General features: G+C 39.5%; 1 long non-coding RNA gene across 2 annotated transcripts; it reads right to left on the bottom strand.

Annotated features, from left to right (window-relative positions):
- Positions 1-5485: 5485 nt before the first annotated feature.
- LOC130050012 (uncharacterized) lies at positions 5486-19449 on the bottom strand. Of its 2 annotated transcripts, XR_008798386.1 has the most exons (6): positions 19194-19449; positions 14371-14476; positions 12345-12428; positions 12184-12235; positions 11776-11881; positions 5486-5585 (listed from the first exon to the last, which is right to left on the bottom strand). It is a non-coding gene; the product is annotated as an uncharacterized LOC130050012 (long non-coding RNA). The 2 variants fall into 2 exon arrangements; XR_008798385.1 differs by lacking the exons at positions 12184-12235; positions 12345-12428.
- Between the last annotated feature and the right edge of the window lie 647 nt (positions 19450-20096).

Here is a 20096-nt window from a genome sequence, read left to right as displayed (position 1 = left end):
GTTTCAAAACCTTGTACCTTACAGGATTGGTGGTTTCCAGCTACCTGCTTAGTGCTCATGGGTCATAATCATAAAGACTGGCAGGTAGTTGAAAACCATGTCCTACCTTCTCGCTCACCGTGCATCACTGACCCCGATAAGAACCATCACTTTCATTGAACAAATTAACAACACACACCATCACATCCTGGTGAATTCACCTCTGGGTCACTACCCCTAATTCATTCACACTCATCAGGAGTAATCTCACCTCCTTTCCAGAGGACAATTCTTGGCTTCCTGGTGCCGGTTCCTTCCTCATGGCACAAAATCACAACCACTAAGTCCTGCTGCAAAACTCTATCCTCCTGGTAACACTGTAATACATATGGAATCAGTTCAAAACATATTAAAGTAGTTTACTACACTAAATCTTATACTCTTGATGACGCTACGTCACAAGATGGCAATTTAAAAGTTTTGTGAAATTACTTGTATCGATCCATTTGTTTGGCTATCATTGTAGCTCAGTGGTTAAAGCATTGGGCTGGTGAATCTTAGATCTCGTGTTCAAATCCGCCACAGTCTTTTGTTCATGCGTGTTGAAATAATTTTTAAAAAAAAATGTTTTTATTCAAAATTTGCTGAAATAGTATTTCAGCCATTTAGCATCAACAATTCTTATATATCATCATATCTTTTATGATTAAATCAATTGGGACTCATCTGAGAAACTATTTCAGGGTGTAGTCAGCCACCTTAATTCACAAAACACATTACAAATGTGTGCACAAACAACAGCAATGTGCAAAGAATTTCTCAATATATTTTCTTTTTCAAATTAACAACACCTAATGGTACACATGGTCACACCTTGGTGATTTCACCTCTGTGTCATCCCCCTAATTAACTTACACAGGGATGGGCTTGCACTCATTAAGTCATTACAAAACTCCAGTTCCTTCTCCCTGTCATCGCCCCTAATCACTCTCTGGTCATCACTCTTCAAAAAGTGACAGTACTCACAGATATATAATGTACCCCTTCTTCCACCTTCAGCACACTTCCTCCTTACCTACTGCAGTGCACGGGAGGAGTACATTGCCGCTTCCTTTATGCATCATTTTGCTACAAGTCATGTGCAGAGGCGCATGAGCACTATTTCAACAAGGACTACCTATGACAAGGTGTACAGGGCAAAACTCTTCCCCATCCTCACCCGCTACTTGCTACGTGCTGGTGTGCTTCACATAACTAGCACAGGCCTGTAACGGTTGAGGAGATTCCTGTTCAGCACACCTACAGATCCTAGGCAGAAGAAGTCTCCAAATCTTGTAGCCTACAGGACTGGTGATTTTGTGGTACCTGTTAAGAGTTCATGGGTCATAATGATAAGCACTTGCCCGCTCTACCCAACCATGTTCTACCTTGCCGCTCACAGTGCATCACTGACCCCGGTAAGTACCGACACATTTACTGTCATTTTAACAACCTTCAGTTGCACTTTGTCACTAGTTTGGATTTGGGAGAGGAGTCTCACTTCTTTCAGACACAATTTTTCCTAGCTCTCATCTCTCTACAAATTTGGTGAGGACCTGGCACAATTTCTACCAAGACTACTTACCATAAGCCCTACATGCCCAAATTCTTCCCCATCCTAACCCGCTACTTGCTATGTGCTGGTGTGCTTCACATCACTAGCACTAGCCTGTAACGGTTTAGGAGATTCCTGTTCAGGACACCTACAGATCCAAGGCAGATGAAGTTTCAAAACCTTGTACCTTACAGGATTGGTGGTTTCCAGGTACCTGCTTAGTGCTCATGGGTCATAATCATAAAGACTGGCAGGTAGTTGAAAACCATGTCCTACCTTCTCGCTCACCGTGCATCACTGACCCCGATAAGAACCATCACTTTCATTGAACAAATTAACAACACACACCATCACATCCTGGTGAATTCACCTCTGGGTCACTACCCCTAATTCATTCACACTCATCAGGAGTAATCTCACCTCCTTTCCAGAGGACAATTCTTGGCTTCCTGGTGCCGGTTCCTTCCTCATGGCACAAAATCACAACCACTAAGTCCTGCTGCAAAACTCTATCCTCCTGGTAACACTGTAATACATATGGAATCAGTTCAAAACATATTAAAGTAGTTTACTACACTAAATCTTATACTCTTGATGACGCTACGTCACAAGATGGCAATTTAAAAGTTTTGTGAAATTACTTGTATCGATCCATTTGTTTGGCTATCATTGTAGCTCAGTGGTTAAAGCATTGGGCTGGTGAATCTTAGATCTCGTGTTCAAATCCGCCACAGTCTTTTGTTCATGCGTGTTGAAATAATTTTTAAAAAAAAATGTTTTTATTCAAAATTTGCTGAAATAGTATTTCAGCCATTTAGCATCAACAATTCTTATATATCATCATATCTTTTATGATTAAATCAATTGGGACTCATCTGAGAAACTATTTCAGGGTGTAGTCAGCCACCTTAATTCACAAAACACATTACAAATGTGTGCACAAACAACAGCAATGTGCAAAGAATTTCTCAATATATTTTCTTTTTCAAATTAACAACACCTAATGGTACACATGGTCACACCTTGGTGATTTCACCTCTGTGTCATCCCCCTAATTAACTTACACAGGGATGGGCTTGCACTCATTAAGTCATTACAAAACTCCAGTTCCTTCTCCCTGTCATCGCCCCTAATCACTCTCTGGTCATCACTCTTCAAAAAGTGACAGTACTCACAGATATATAATGTACCCCTTCTTCCACCTTCAGCACACTTCCTCCTTACCTACTGCAGTGCACGGGAGGAGTACATTGCCGCTTCCTTTATGCATCATTTTGCTACAAGTCATGTGCAGAGGCGCATGAGCACTATTTCAACAAGGACTACCTATGACAAGGTGTACAGGGCAAAACTCTTCCCCATCCTCACCCGCTACTTGCTACGTGCTGGTGTGCTTCACATAACTAGCACAGGCCTGTAACGGTTGAGGAGATTCCTGTTCAGCACACCTACAGATCCTAGGCAGAAGAAGTCTCCAAATCTTGTAGCCTACAGGACTGGTGATTTTGTGGTACCTGTTAAGAGTTCATGGGTCATAATGATAAGCACTTGCCCGCTCTACCCAACCATGTTCTACCTTGCCGCTCACAGTGCATCACTGACCCCGGTAAGTACCGACACATTTACTGTCATTTTAACAACCTTCAGTTGCACTTTGTCACTAGTTTGGATTTGGGAGAGGAGTCTCACTTCTTTCAGACACAATTTTTCCTAGCTCTCATCTCTCTACAAATTTGGTGAGGACCTGGCACAATTTCTACCAAGACTACTTACCATAAGCCCTACATGCCCAAATTCTTCCCCATCCTAACCCGCTACTTGCTATGTGCTGGTGTGCTTCACATCACTAGCACTAGCCTGTAACGGTTTAGGAGATTCCTGTTCAGGACACCTACAGATCCAAGGCAGATGAAGTTTCAAAACCTTGTACCTTACAGGATTGGTGGTTTCCAGCTACCTGCTTAGTGCTCATGGGTCATAATCATAAAGACTGGCAGGTAGTTGAAAACCATGTCCTACCTTCTCGCTCACCGTGCATCACTGACCCCGATAAGAACCATCACTTTCATTGAACAAATTAACAACACACACCATCACATCCTGGTGAATTCACCTCTGGGTCACTACCCCTAATTCATTCACACTCATCAGGAGTAATCTCACCTCCTTTCCAGAGGACAATTCTTGGCTTCCTGGTGCCGGTTCCTTCCTCATGGCACAAAATCACAACCACTAAGTCCTGCTGCAAAACTCTATCCTCCTGGTAACACTGTAATACATATGGAATCAGTTCAAAACATATTAAAGTAGTTTACTACACTAAATCTTATACTCTTGATGACGCTACGTCACAAGATGGCAATTTAAAAGTTTTGTGAAATTACTTGTATCGATCGATTTGTTTGGCTATCATTGTAGCTCAGTGGTTAAAGCATTGGGCTGGTGAATCTTAGATCTCGTGTTCAAATCCGCCACAGTCTTTTGTTCATGCGTGTTGAAATAATTTTTAAAAAAAAATGTTTTTATTCAAAATTTGCTGAAATAGTATTTCAGCCATTTAGCATCAACAATTCTTATATATCATCATATCTTTTATGATTAAATCAATTGGGACTCATCTGAGAAACTATTTCAGGGTGTAGTCAGCCACCTTAATTCACAAAACACATTACAAATGTGTGCACAAACAACAGCAATGTGCAAAGAATTTCTCAATATATTTTCTTTTTCAAATTAACAACACCTAATGGTACACATGGTCACACCTTGGTGATTTCACCTCTGTGTCATCCCCCTAATTAACTTACACAGGGATGGGCTTGCACTCATTAAGTCATTACAAAACTCCAGTTCCTTCTCCCTGTCATCGCCCCTAATCACTCTCTGGTCATCACTCTTCAAAAAGTGACAGTACTCACAGATATATAATGTACCCCTTCTTCCACCTTCAGCACACTTCCTCCTTACCTACTGCAGTGCACGGGAGGAGTACATTGCCGCTTCCTTTATGCATCATTTTGCTACAAGTCATGTGCAGAGGCGCATGAGCACTATTTCAACAAGGACTACCTATGACAAGGTGTACAGGGCAAAACTCTTCCCCATCCTCACCCGCTACTTGCTACGTGCTGGTGTGCTTCACATAACTAGCACAGGCCTGTAACGGTTGAGGAGATTCCTGTTCAGCACACCTACAGATCCTAGGCAGAAGAAGTCTCCAAATCTTGTAGCCTACAGGACTGGTGATTTTGTGGTACCTGTTAAGAGTTCATGGGTCATAATGATAAGCACTTGCCCGCTCTACCCAACCATGTTCTACCTTGCCGCTCACAGTGCATCACTGACCCCGGTAAGTACCGACACATTTACTGTCATTTTAACAACCTTCAGTTGCACTTTGTCACTAGTTTGGATTTGGGAGAGGAGTCTCACTTCTTTCAGACACAATTTTTCCTAGCTCTCATCTCTCTACAAATTTGGTGAGGACATGGCACAATTTCTACCAAGACTACTTACCATAAGCCCTACATGCCCAAATTCTTCCTCACCCTAACCCGCTACTTGCTATGTGCTGGTGTGCTTCACATCACTAGCACTAGCCTGTAACGGTTTAGGAGATTCCTGTTCAGGACACCTACAGATCCAAGGCAGATGAAGTTTCAAAACCTTGTACCTTACAGGATTGGTGGTTTCCAGCTACCTGCTTAGTGCTCATGGGTCATAATCATAAAGACTGGCAGGTAGTTGAAAACCATGTCCTACCTTCTCGCTCACCGTGCATCACTGACCCCGATAAGAACCATCACTTTCATTGAACAAATTAACAACACACACCATCAGATCCTGGTGAATTCACCTCTGGGTCACTACCCCTAATTCATTCACACTCATCAGGAGTAATCTCACCTCCTTTCCAGAGGACAATTCTTGGCTTCCTGGTGCCGGTTCCTTCCTCATGGCACAAAATCATAACCACTAAGTCCTGCTGCAAAACTCTATCCTCCTGGTAACACTGTAATACATATGGAATCAGTTCAAAACATATTAAAGTAGTTTACTACACTAAATCTTATACTCTTGATGACGCTACGTCACAAGATGGCAATTTAAAAGTTTTGTGAAATTACTTGTATCGATCCATTTGTTTGTCTATCATTGTAGCTCAGTGGTTAAAGCATTGGGCTGGTGAATCTTAGATCTCGTGTTCAAATCCGCCACAGTCTTTTTTGTTCATGCGTGTTGAAATAATTTAAAAAAAAACACGTTTTTATTCAAAATTTGCTGAAATAGTATTTCAGCCATTTAGCATCAACAATTCTTATATATCATCATATCTTTTATGATTAAATCAATTGGGACTCATCTGAGAAACTATTTCAGGGTGTAGTCAGCCACCTTAATTCACAAAACACATTACAAATGTGTGCACAAACAACAGCAATGTGCAAAGAATTTCTCAATATATTTTCTTTTTCAAATTAACAACACCTAATGGTACACATGGTCACACCTTGGTGATTTCACCTCTGTGTCATCCCCCTAATTAACTTACACAGGGATGGGCTTGCACTCATTAAGTCATTACAAAACTCCAGTTCCTTCTCCCTGTCATCGCCCCTAATCACTCTCTGGTCATCACTCTTCAAAAAGTGACAGTACTCACAGATATATAATGTACCGACCTTCTTCCACCTTCAGCACACTTCCTCCTTACCTACTGCAGTGCACGGGAGGAGTACATTGCCGCTTCCTTTATGCATCATTTTGCTACAAGTCTTGTGCAGAGGCGCATGAGCACTATTTCAACAAGGACTACCTATGACAAGCTGTACAGGGCAAAACTCTTCCCCATCCTCACCCGCTACTTGCTACGTGCTGGTGTGCTTCACATAACTAGCACAGGCCTGTAACGGTTGAGGAGATTCTTGTTCAGCACACCTACAGATCCTAGGCAGAAGAAGTCTCCAAATCTTGTAGCCTACAGGACTGGTGATTTTGTGGTACCTGTTAAGAGTTCATGGGTCATAATGATAAGCACTTGCCCGCTCTACCCAACCATGTTCTACCTTGCCGCTCACAGTGCATCACTGACCCCGGTAAGTACCGACACATTTACTGTCATTTTAACAACCTTCAGTTGCACTTTGTCACTAGTTTGGATTTGGGAGAGGAGTCTCACTTCTTTCAGACACAATTTTTCCTAGCTCTCATCTCTCTACAAATTTGGTGAGGACATGGCACAATTTCTACCAAGACTACTTACCATAAGCCCTACATGCCCAAATTCTTCCCCATCCTAACCCGCTACTTGCTATGTGCTGGTGTGCTTCACATCACTAGCACTAGCCTGTAACGGTTTAGGAGATTCCTGTTCAGGACACCTACAGATCCAAGGCAGATGAAGTTTCAAAACCTTGTACCTTACAGGATTGGTGGTTTCCAGGTACCTGCTTAGTGCTCATGGGTCATAATCATAAAGACTGGCAGGTAGTTGAAAACCATGTCCTACCTTCTCGCTCACCGTGCATCACTGACCCCGATAAGAACCATCACTTTCATTGAACAAATTAACAACACACACCATCAGATCCTGGTGAATTCACCTCTGGGTCACTACCCCTAATTCATTCACACTCATCAGGAGTAATCTCACCTCCTTTCCAGAGGACAATTCTTGGCTTCCTGGTGCCGGTTCCTTCCTCATGGCACAAAATCATAACCACTAAGTCCTGCTGCAAAACTCTATCCTCCTGATAACACTGTAATACATATGGAATCAGTTCAAAACATATTAAAGTAGTTTACTACACTAAATCTTATACTCTTGATGACGCTACGTCACAAGATGGCAATTTAAAAGTTTTGTGAAATTATTTGTATCGATCCATTTGTTTGGCTATCATTGTAGCTCAGTGGTGAAAGCATTGGGCTGGTGAATCTTAGATCTCGTGTTCAAATCCGCCACAGTCTTTTTTGTTCATGCGTGTTGAAATAATTTTTAAAAAAAAATGTTTTTATTCAAAATTTGCTGAAATAGTATTTCAGCCATTTAGCATCAACAATTCTTATATATCATCATATCTTTTATGATTAAATCAATTGGGACTCATCTGAGAAACTATTTCAGGGTGTAGTCAGCCACCTTAATTCACAAAACACATTACAAATGTGTGCACAAACAACAGCAATGTGCAAAGAATTTCTCAATATATTTTCTTTTTCAAATTAACAACACCTAATGGTACACATGGTCACACCTTGGTGATTTCACCTCTGTGTCATCCCACTATTTAACTTACACAGGGATGGGCTTGCACTCATTAAGTCATTACCTAACTCTAGTTCCTTCTCCCTGTCATCACCCCTATCACTCTCTGGTCATCACACTTTCACAGATGACAGTATTCACTGATATATAAAGTACCCCTTCTTCAACCTTCATCACACTTCCTCCTTACCTTCTGCAATGAACGAAAGAACACTGCCACCATTCTCCTACTTTCCATATGTCTCATCTCTCTAGAGGTATTGTGTGGAGGTGGAAGTCAACTATTTCCAAAGACTACTTACCACAAGCTGTACAGGCCGAGTTTCTTCCCCTTCCTAACCCATTACTTGCCATGTGCTGGTTTGTTTTACATCACTAGCTGTTGCCTGTAATGGTTTAGGAGATTCCTGTTCAGCAGACCAACAGATACAAGGCAGAAGAAGTCTCAAAACCTGTGATAGAATCGTGGTTTCCTGGTACCTGCTAAGTACTCATGGGTCATAATCATCAGTATCAGCCGGTACTGGCAAACCATGTCCTCCTTTGACATTCCCTGTTCATCATTGACCTCGAAAAGTACCATCCCCTTCCCTGCACATCTCATTTCAACAATCTTCACTTGCACTTTGTCACAGACTTAAAGTTGCGAGAGGACTCTCACTTCTATCAGATTATTTTCTTTAGGTCTCAACGCTCTACAGGTCTTGTGCGGAGGTGGCACAATTTCTACAAAGACTACTTATCACAAGACGTACATGACAAACTTCTTGCCCATCCTAATCTGTTACCTCCTATGTTCTGGTGCGTGTTACATGACTAGATGGAGCCTGTAACAGTTTAGGAGATTCCTGTTCAGCATACCAACAGATACAAAGCTGTAGAAGTCTCCAAACCTAGAACTGTGATAGACTCGTGGTGTTCCGGTACCTGCTAAGTACTCATGTGTCATAATCATCAGTATCAGCCGGAACTGGTAAACCATGTCCACCTTTGACACTACTTACCACAAGCCGTATATACCAAATATCCTCTCCATCTCAAACCATTACTTGTTATGTGCTGGTGTGCTTCACATCACTAGCACTGGCCTGTAATGCTTTAGGAGATTTCTGATCAGCATACCAACAGATACAAGGCAGAAAAAGTCTCCAAACCAACTACTATTTGCCTCATCTCGCTAAAGTGTTTTGCAGAGGTGAAGTGAACCATTTCCAAAGAATACTTAATCACAAGTTAAACATGCCAAAACTCTTCCCCATCCTCACCCGCTACTTGCTACGTGCTGGTGTGCTTCACATAACTAGCACAGGCCTGTAACGGTTGAGGAGATTCCTGTTCAGCACACCTACAGATCCTAGGCAGAAGAAGTCTCCAAATCTTGTAGCCTACAGGACTGGTGGTTTTGTGGTACCTGTCACATGACTAGATCGAGCCTGTAAGAGTTTAGGAGATCAATGTTTATCACACCTACAGATCCAAGACAGAAGTCTCATAACCTCATACTGTGCTCAACTCGTGTTTACCTTGACGGCAGGCTGCAGAGTGATATCCAAGTTCGTCTGGACAACTTGGAGGTTGTAGGCTCTTTCTGTTACCTCAGAGACAAGCCATCCTCAGCTGGTGGCTGTGACCTTGCAACCACTATGCATGTGAAGATCACTTGGAAGAAGTTCAGGGAGCTGCTGCCAGTCCTAACATCATGCCACCTGTCATATACAGGGACTTACACAGGGATGGACTTGCACTCATTAAGTCATTACCTAACTCTAGTTCCTTCTCCCTGTCATCACCCCTATCACTCTCTGGTCATCACACTTCAAAAAATGACAGTACTCACAGATATATAATGTACCCCTTCTTCAACCTTCAGCACACTTCCCCTTTACCTACTGCAGTGCACGGGAGGAGAACATTGCCGCTTTCTTAATGCATCATTTTGCTACGAGAACTATTTCATCAAGGACTACCTATGACAAGCTGTACAGGGCAAACCTCTTTCCCATCCTCACCCGCTACTTGCTACGTGCTGGTGTGCTTCACATAACTAGCACAGGCCTGTAACGGTTGAGGAGATTCCTGTTCAGCACACCTACTGATCCTAGGCAGAAGAAGTCTCCAAATCTTGTAGCCTACAGGACTGGTGGTTTTGTGGTACCTGTTAAGAGCTCATGGGTCATAATCATAAGCACTTGCCTGTTCTACAGAACCATGTTCTACCTTGTCGCTCACAGTGTATTACTGACCCTGGTAAGTACCGACACATTTACTGTATATATATATGTCATTTTAACAACTTTCAGTTGCACTTTGTCACTAGTTTGGATTTGGGAGAGGAGTCTCCCTTCTTTAAGACACAATTTTTCCTAGCTCTCATCTGTCTACAAATCTTGTGAGGACCTGACACAATTTCCAAGACTTCTTACCACAAGCCGTACATACCCCAATTCTTCCCCATCCTAACCTGATACTTGCCATGTGCAGAAGAAGTTTCCAAACCTTGTAAGCTACAGGACTCTTGGTTTTCAAGTACATGCAAAGAGCTGATGGGTCATAATCATAAGCACTTCCCTGTACTGGGCAACCATGTCCTCCCTTATCGCTCACTGTGTATCACTGACTCTGATAAATACTACCACTTTCATTGAACATGTCATTTCAAACCACCTTCATTTGCACTTTGTCACTAGTTTGGATTGGGAAAAATTAGACAATATAATCTATCAGTTGAATGTCAACTTCATTTGTTCGATAAAGTTGTTGCACCTGTACTTTTGTATGGTTGTGAGATTTGGGGGTTCGAAAATCTTGACATTATTGAGCGAATGCACTTAAAATTTTTAAAATATATTTTCAACTCAAAAAGTAGTACTCCAAATTATATGGCCTATGGAGAAACTGGCCGCTTTCCTTTATATGCAACAGTGTATACAAGAATGATTTCTTACTGGGGAAGGTTATTTTTAAATCCAAATAGTAAGATCGTGTGTAGTTTGTATAAGTATGTACATGATCTATTCTGTAGAGAAAGTTATAAGAATTCTGGGTTATCTTGTATTAAAAATATTTTTGATCTTTGTGGACACTCCAATATATGGAATGAACAAGCATTTTTTAATACAAACTGGTTAAAAATTACTGTTGAACGACGTCTTAAAGATCAGTATATACAGAAATGGCAAAGTGATATACGGGAGACATCTAAGGGTGAAACGTATGGCATTTTCAAAAGTGAATTTGGGTTTGAAAAATACTTAAATACTTTACCTAAAAAACTTCGAACAATATTTATTAAATTTAGAACTTCAAATCACCAACTCCCAGTAGAGACTGGAAGATGGTGTGGCACTCCTACAGACGAAAGAACTTGCCATATCTGTAATACGGGTCAGATAGCTGACGAATACCATTTTATCCTTGAATGTAAGTTTTTTGAATGTTATAGAAGAAAGTATCTGTGTAGAAAATATTGTCACAAACCTAACTTTTTCAAATTTTCAGAGTTAATGTCAACTTCAAACTCTAATGTACTTATCAAATTGTGTAGTTTTATATCTAAAATATATGACCAATTCTGTCCTCCTGAACTCATTTTATGTATATACAATAACTCCCTACTTTTTTCACGTGTACCTTGGATATAATATATTCTATTTGTAAATATTGTATACATTGTACCATGTACCATAATATGGTGTGAGTGAATAAAGTAAACTAAAACTGAAACTGATTGGGGAGAGAAGCATTGCTTATATCAGTTTTTCAACTGGGCATTCAAAAACAAGCACATACGCCTGCACTGAACAGCAAAGAATTGAGCAATGTACTTTTCTTTTTCAAATTAACAACACTTAACAACACACACCATCACATCCTGGTGAATTCACCTCTGGGTCACTACCCCTAATTAATTCACACCCATCAGGAGTAATCTCACCTCCTTTCCAGAGGAGAATTTTTGGCTTCCTGGTGTCTGCTCATTCCTCATGGCACCAAATCTTAACCACTAACCCCTGCTGGAAAACTCTATCATTCTGGTAACACTGTAATACATATGGAATTAGTTGAAAACATATTAACTCACAAAACACATCACAAATGTGTGAACAAATAACAGCAATGTGCATCAAATAATTTCTCATTATATTTTTCTTTTACCAATTAACAACACTTAATGCTACACATGGTCACACTTTGGTGATTTCACCTCTGTGTCATCCCACTATTTAACTTACACAGGGATGGGCTTGCACTCATTAAGTCATTACAAAACTCTAGTTCCTTCTCCCTGTCATCACCCCTATCACTCTCTGGTCATCAATCTTCAAAAAGTGACAGTACTCACAGATATATAATGTACCCCTTCTTCATCCTTCAGCACACTTCCTCCTCACCTACTGCAATAAACGAAAGAACACTGTCACCAGTCTCCTACTTTCCATATGCCTCATCTCTCTACAGGTATTGTGTGGAGGTGGAAGTGAACTATTTCCAAAGACTACTTACCACAAGCTGTACATGTCCAGCTTCCTCTCCATGCTAACCCATTACTTGCTATGTGCTGGTGTGCTTCATATCACTACCACTTGCCTGTAATGGTTTAGGAGATTCCTGGTCAGCATACCAACAGATACAAGGCAGAAGAAGTCTCCAAAACAAGTACTGTGCTAGACTCGTGGTAGCTTAGGTCTTAACACTCTACAACTTTTCTGCGGAGTTGTCAAAATTTCTACCAAGACTACTTATCACAAGCCGTACATGCCAAACTTCTTCCCCATCCTAATCCGTTACGTCCTATGCTCTGGTGTGAGCACATGACTACAACGAGCCTGTAACAGTTTAGGACATTCCTGTTCAGTACACCTACAGATACAAAGCTGTAGAGGTCTCCAAACCTAGTACTGTGCTAGACTCGTGGTTTCCCAGTACCTGCTAAGTACTCATGTGTCATAATCATCAGTATCAGCCGGAACTGGTAAACCATCTCAACCTTTGACGTTCCCCGTAAATCAATGACCCCGGTAAGTACAACCCCTTTCCATGCATATGTTATTTCATCAACCTTCAGTTGCACTTTTTCACAAATATGCCTAATCTTGCTACAAGTCTTGTGCAGAGGTGGAAGTGAACAACTTTTAAAGAACACTTACTACCAGCTGTACATGCCAAGTTTCCTTCCCATCCTAACCCATTACTTACTATGTGCTGGTGTGCTTCACATCACTAGAGCTTGCCTGTAACAGTTTAGGAGATTCCTGATCAGCATACCAACAGATACAAGGCAGAAGTCTCCAAAATAAGTATTGTGCAAGACTCGTGGTTTCCCGGTACCTGCTAAGTACTCATCAGTCATAATCATCAGTATAAGCCGGAACTGGTAAACCATGTCAACCTTTGATGTTCCCTGTGCATCATTGACCCCAGTAAGTACAACCCCTTCTTCTCCACATGTCATTTGAACAATCTTCACTCTCACTTCGTCACAGACTTAAAGTTGCGAGAGGACTCTCATTTCTATCGGACTATTTTTTTTTAGGTCTTAATGGTCTTCAAGTTTTGTCCAGAGGTGGCATAATTTCTACGAAGACTACTTATCACAAGCCGTACATGCCAAACTTCTTCCCTATCCTAATCTGTTACGTCCTATGTTCTGGTGAGCGTCACATGACTAGAACGAGTCTGTAACAGTTTAGGAGATTCCTGTTCAGCACACCTACAGATACAAAGCTGTAGAAGTCTCCAAACCTAGTACTGTGCTAGACTCGTGGTTTCCCGGTACCTGCTAAGTACTCATGGGTCATGATCATCAGTATCAGCCAAAACTGGTAAACCATGTCCACCTTTGACCCTCCCTGTGCATCACTGACCTCGGTAAGTACCACTCCTTTTCCTGCATATGTCATTTCATCAACCTTCAGTTGCACTTTTTCACAAATATGCCTAATCTTGCTACAAGCCTTGTGCGGAGGTGGAAGTGAACTATTTCCAAAGACTACTTGTCACACGTCGTTCATGCCCAAATTCTTCTCCATTCTCACCGCTTCTTGCTATGTGCTGGTGTGCTTCACATAACTAGCACAGGCCTGTAACACTTTAGGGTATTCCTGTTCAGCACATCTACACATCCAAGGCAGAAGAAATTTCAAAACCTTGTATCTTGCAGGACTCATGGTTTCCAGCTACCTGCTTGGTGCTCATGGGTCATAATCATAAACACTGGTAGGTAGTTTACAACCATGTCCTACCTTCTCGCTCACCGTGCATCACTGACCCCGATATGTACCACCACTTTCAATAAACAACCTTCATTTGCACCTTTTCACTAGTTTGGATTGGGGAGAGAAGTATTACTTATATCACAGTTTTTCAACTCAGCATTCAAAACCAAGCACATACGCCCACACCGAACAGCAAAGAATTGAACAATGTTCTTTTCTTTTTCAAATTAACAACATTTAATAGTACACACCCTCACATCCTGGTGAATTCACCTCTAATTAACTCGCACACGTCAGAAGTAATAGTATCTCACCTCCTTTCCAGAGGAGAATTCTTGGTTTCCTGGTGCCGGTTCCTTCCTCATGGAACAAAACCATAACCACTAAGCCCTGCTGCAAAACTCTATCCTCCTGGTAAAACTGTAATACATATGGAATCAGTTGAAAAGATATTAATGTAGCTCACTACACTAAACCTTATGCTCTTTATGACACTACGTCACAAGATGGCGAATTAAATGTTTTGTGAAATTATTTGTATCGATCGATTTGTTTGTCTATCATTGTAGCTCAGTGGCTAAAGCATTGGGCTGGTGAACCTTAGATCTCATGTTCAAATCCGCCAGAGTCTTTTGTTCATATGTGTTGAAATAATTTTTAAAAATTCATGTTTTTAACCAAAATTTGCATATTTTCAGCCATTTGGCATCAACAATTATTATATATCATCATATCTTTTATGATTAAATCAATTGGGACTCATCTGAGAAACTATTTCAGGGTGTAGTGAGCCACCTTAACTCACAAAACACATTATAAATGTGTGCACAAACAACAGCAATGTGCAAAGAATTTCTCAATATACTTTCTTTTTCAAATTAACAACACCTAATGGTACACATGGTCACACCTTGGTGAATTCACCTCTGTGTCATCCCACTAATTAACTTACACAGGGATGGGCTTCCACTCATTAAGTCATTACAAAACTCTAGTTCCTTCTCCCTGTCATCGCCCCTAATCACTCTCTGGCCATCACTCTTCAAAAAATGACAGTACTCAGCTTCAGTTTATTTCTTTGTGCCATCTTGCACATCAGATATACAATTTTATACATAATGAAATATCAGGTGAACAACATACACATAATCAGAGCTATATATCAGCATACACATACATATAAGTATAACAGATAATATTTGTAATATAGGTGGTTGCGTGAGAGTTGTATGGAAATAAAAATAGAAGGAAAAAAAAATTGTGTTAAATGAGAAAAAGAAATGGGGTGTAATTACAATTATGAATTATCCTTTCTTATTTTCTCTGCTAGGAATAAAATTTTTCCTAAGTTTCGCAATTCTTTAACATTTTGTACACTTAATAATTGAATTAATTTGAAAATGCTTGGACGTCTAAAATAATACTTTTTGATATATAAATTGCGTATTTCTTGGTATTTTGGACATTTCAAGATAAAGTGAAACTCATCCTCTACGTCTTTTAAATCACACAATGTACATATTCTATTGTTCCTAAGTTCATTTTTGTATCGACCTGATTCTATATTAAGATTGTGAGAGAATAGTCTGAATCTAGTTATAGTTTTTCTATGTATTTCACCCATTGATTTAAATAAATAATACTGTAATCCAAAATTGCCTGCTATATATTGATAGTATTCCCCTCGTGATGACTTTCTAATTGCAGAAAACATTTTTTGCATATGTAAATCAAAAAATCTTTGCTCTAATATTTTTTGCGTAGGTTTATCAATAATACTTTCATTAAAAATGTATCCAAGACCTAAGCGATTTAATTCAGTTCGTATGTCATTAACCCAAAGATCATTTAAATTTTTTCTGTCTTCTAAACACGCTCGCAAAATACAATTCTCTGAATTCCTTAATTTTATCCAATATTTAAGGATTCTTGATTTTCTAATGATATGCAGGGGAAATCTTCCCAATTCATAATTCACTAAGCTATTGCACGTACTTTTCTTTACCCCTAAAACGTTTTTACAGAATAATGTGTGTAATTTTTCAACATCTTTGGCTTCATGAAAACCCCACACTTCACATCCGTAATTTAAAACACTGTTTACATATGCATCAAAAACAGAACACTTACTTTTAATGTTAAATTGGTATTTCCTTAGTTTACTGTTAATTGCAAAAAACGCTTTCCTCCCTTGATCTGCTACATGTTTTTGTGTAATGTTAAACTTTCCCTTATAATTAGATAACATTCCTAGATAATTAAATTTATCAACCGTCTCAAGTTCCCTCCCATTGTAGAAGAATGTTTCATTACCTCTTATTTTACCTCCGTTTCTGAAGATCATTATTTTAGTTTTATCGACATTTAAAGTTAATTTCCATTCATTGTTATAAATGTGTGAAGTGTCGAGCATACGTTGTAGGGACTCAGGACTCAGCAAACAGAACCATATCATCAACATACATTAATAAAAACAAGTTTAACAAATTCAATTCAACAAATGAACAGTGCTCTCTAATAAAATGCATTTCACAATCATTCACATATAAACTGTACAATATAGGTGACAATACCTCACCCTGGAAAAGCCCGATCCTATTTTCAAAGTATTCCGATAGCAAACCATTGTGCTTTACACAGGATTTTACATTTGTATATAAAGACTGTATAATTTTCAACAATTTTCCATCAATACCTTGTCTTATCAGCTTGCACCATAGTCTAGATCTATCTATTAAATCAAAAGCTTTACGATAATCTATGAAACAACAATATAGTCTTCCTCCACGTTTTTTCAAAGTTTTATTTATTAGTGTTTGAAGAGCAAAAATAGCATCGATTGTTGAATTCCCTGCCCTGAAACCAAATTGTGCATCTGTTATAATATTGTACTTTTTATCCTAATTCAGAAGTCGTTTATTTAAAACTGATGTAAAAAGTTTCCCAAGACAACTTACTATAGTGATTCCCCTGTAATTATTTGTGTCATCTTGGTCCCCTTTTTTATAAACTGGAACTATACAACCTTTAGACCAAGATTCAGGAAAGTAACCCGACATAAAAATAGAATTAAACAATTTTAGTAGAAATGGTATAATAACGTCTTTACAATCCTTAAAAAAATCATTTAATAAACAATCTTCACCACAGCTTGTATTTCGTTTCAAATTTCCTATGGCTTTAATTATTTCGTTCTCCGTTATAGCAATATCCAATTCTTCATAGTACGTATACCCATCTGAATCTATAGTAACATTTGTGACATTGTCATCATTAGCTTTACCCAATTCTTTAAAATGATCAACAAACTGGTTCAGTGAAATGCTATTGGTTGTTTCAGTTTTACGTTTACTAATAAAAGTATTTGTGAAATTGTTTGGGATTTTGTTTTCTCAATAAGTCAATCATGTCCCCCTCATGCCGTTTGTATTGTCTCTTAAGCCGAAGTTCTATTTTTTTTATACTCTTTCTTCTTCCTGATTAAGACTGAATGGTTATCTACTGTTTTATTTATGTTAAATTCATGTAATGCACTTTTATATTCTCTATATTTAATTTTACAAGTTTCACTGAACCAAGGTTTGTCTTCATTTTCCATAACTTTGTTTTTATGCATACTTTTTAATTCATCACGTTTGGATTTAAAACTATGTACATGAACATCACAATATGGCAAAACAATATCATTTAAAACATCACAAAATAAATGAACACATGAATCAGCCTCCTCTTGACTAAAAATATTCGAAGGAACAATATTCTCAAGCTTATCTCTATTTTGCGTGATTTTATTAACAACACTCTCAACACTCTGTACGCCATCTCACTGATTTAGCTGCACATCTCCCACTTTCCGGAATAGAGTTTTTAACATTATCATAATCGAATGCAATATCAAAAGAAATAGGTGTATGGTCTGAGAAAGTATGAAAATTGCATGAATTAAATCTTATAAGATCATGAAAATATTTTCCTTCGATTAAAACATAATATATCCAACTAGTTCCTTGAGAACCATAAAAAGTATAATTTCCATCTAAGTCATGTGTGTGTCTGCCATTTACTATTCTAAAACCTGTAGCTTTACACATTGATGATAATTTCCTACCAAAAGTATTAATTTGCGTATCCATATTTTTTCGTTCACAGATATATAATGTACCGACCTTCTTCAACCTTCAGCACACTTCCTCCTTACCTACTGAAGTGCACGGGAGGAGTACATTGCCGCTTCCTTTATGCATCATTTTGCTACAAGTCATGTGCAGAGGCGCATGAGCACTATTTCAACAAGGACTACCTATGACAAGGTGTACAGGGCAAAACTCTTCCCCATCCTCACCCGCTACTTGCTACGTGCTGGTGTGCTTCACATAACTAGCACAGGCCTGTAACGGTTGAGGAGATTCCTGTTCAGCACACCTACAGATCCTAGGCAGAAGAAGTCTCCAAATCTTGTAGCCTACAGGACTGGTGATTTTGTGGTACCTGTTAAGAGTTCATGGGTCATAATGATAAGCACTTGCCCGCTCTACCCAACCATGTTCTACCTTGCCGCTCACAGTGCATCACTGACCCCGGTAAGTACCGACACATTTACTGTCATTTTAACAACCTTCAGTTGCACTTTGTCACTAGTTTGGATTTGGGAGAGGAGTCTCACTTCTTTCAGACACAATTTTTCCTAGCTCTCATCTCTCTACAAATTTGGTGAGGACATGGCACAATTTCTACCAAGACTACTTACCATAAGAACTACATGCCCAAATTCTTCCCCATCCTAACCCGCTACTTGCTATGTGCTGGTGTGCTTCACATCACTAGCACTAGCCTGTAACGGTTTAGGAGATTCCTGTTCAGGACACCTACAGATCCAAGGCAGATGAAGTTTCAAAACCTTGTACCTTACAGGATTGGTGGTTTCCAGGTACCTGCTTAGTGCTCATGGGTCATAATCATAAAGACTGGCAGGTAGTTGAAAACCATGTCCTACCTTCTCGCTCACCGTGCATCACTGACCCCGATAAGAACCATCACTTTCATTGAACAAATTAACAACAAACACCATCAGATCCTGGTGAATTCACCTCTGGGTCACTACCCCTAATTCATTCACACTCATCAGGAGTAATCTCACCTCCTTTCCAGAGGACAATTCTTGGCTTCCTGGTGCCGGTTCCTTCCTCATGGCACAAAATCATAACCACTAAGTCCTGCTGCAAAACTCTATCCTCCTGGTAACACTGTAATACATATGGAATCAGTTCAAAACATATTAAAGTAGTTTACTACACTAAATCTTATACTCTTGATGACGCTACGTCACAAGATGGCAATTTAAAAGTTTTGTGAAATTACTTGTATCGATCGATTTGTTTGGCTATCATTGTAGCTCAGTGGTGAAAGCATTGGGCTGGTGAATCTTAGATCTCGTGTTCAAATCCGCCACAGTCTTTTGTTCATGCGTGTTGAAATAATTTTTAAAAAAAAAATGTTTTTATTCAAAATTTAGCATCAACAATTCTTATATATCATCATATCTTTTATGATTAAATCAATTGGGACTCATCTGAGAAACTATTTCAGGGTGTAGTCAGCCACCTTAATTCACAAAACACATTACAAATGTGTGCACAAACAACAGCAATGTGCAAAGAATTTCTCAATATATTTTCTTTTTCAAATTAACAACACCTAATGGTACACATGGTCACACCTTGGTGATTTCACCTCTGTGTCATCCCCCTAATTAACTTACACAGGGATGGGCTTGCACTCATTAAGTCATTACAAAACTCCAGTTCCTTCTCCCTGTCATCGCCCCTAATCACTCTCCGGTCATCACTCTTCAAAAAGTGACAGTACTCACAGATATATAATGTACCGACCTTCTTCCACCTTCAGCACACTTCCTCCTTACCTACTGCAGTGCACGGGAGGAGTACATTGCCGCTTCCTTTATGCATCATTTTGCTACAAGTCATGTGCAGAGGCGCATGAGCACTATTTCAACAAGGACTACCTATGACAAGGTGTACAG

This window comes from Ostrea edulis, chromosome 9 (assembly GCF_947568905.1).
Source record: "Ostrea edulis chromosome 9, xbOstEdul1.1, whole genome shotgun sequence".
Lineage (NCBI taxonomy): Eukaryota > Metazoa > Mollusca > Bivalvia > Ostreida > Ostreidae > Ostrea > Ostrea edulis.
The sequence above is the reverse complement of the archived record's forward strand: the minus strand, read 5'-3'. Positions and strand labels throughout refer to the sequence as shown.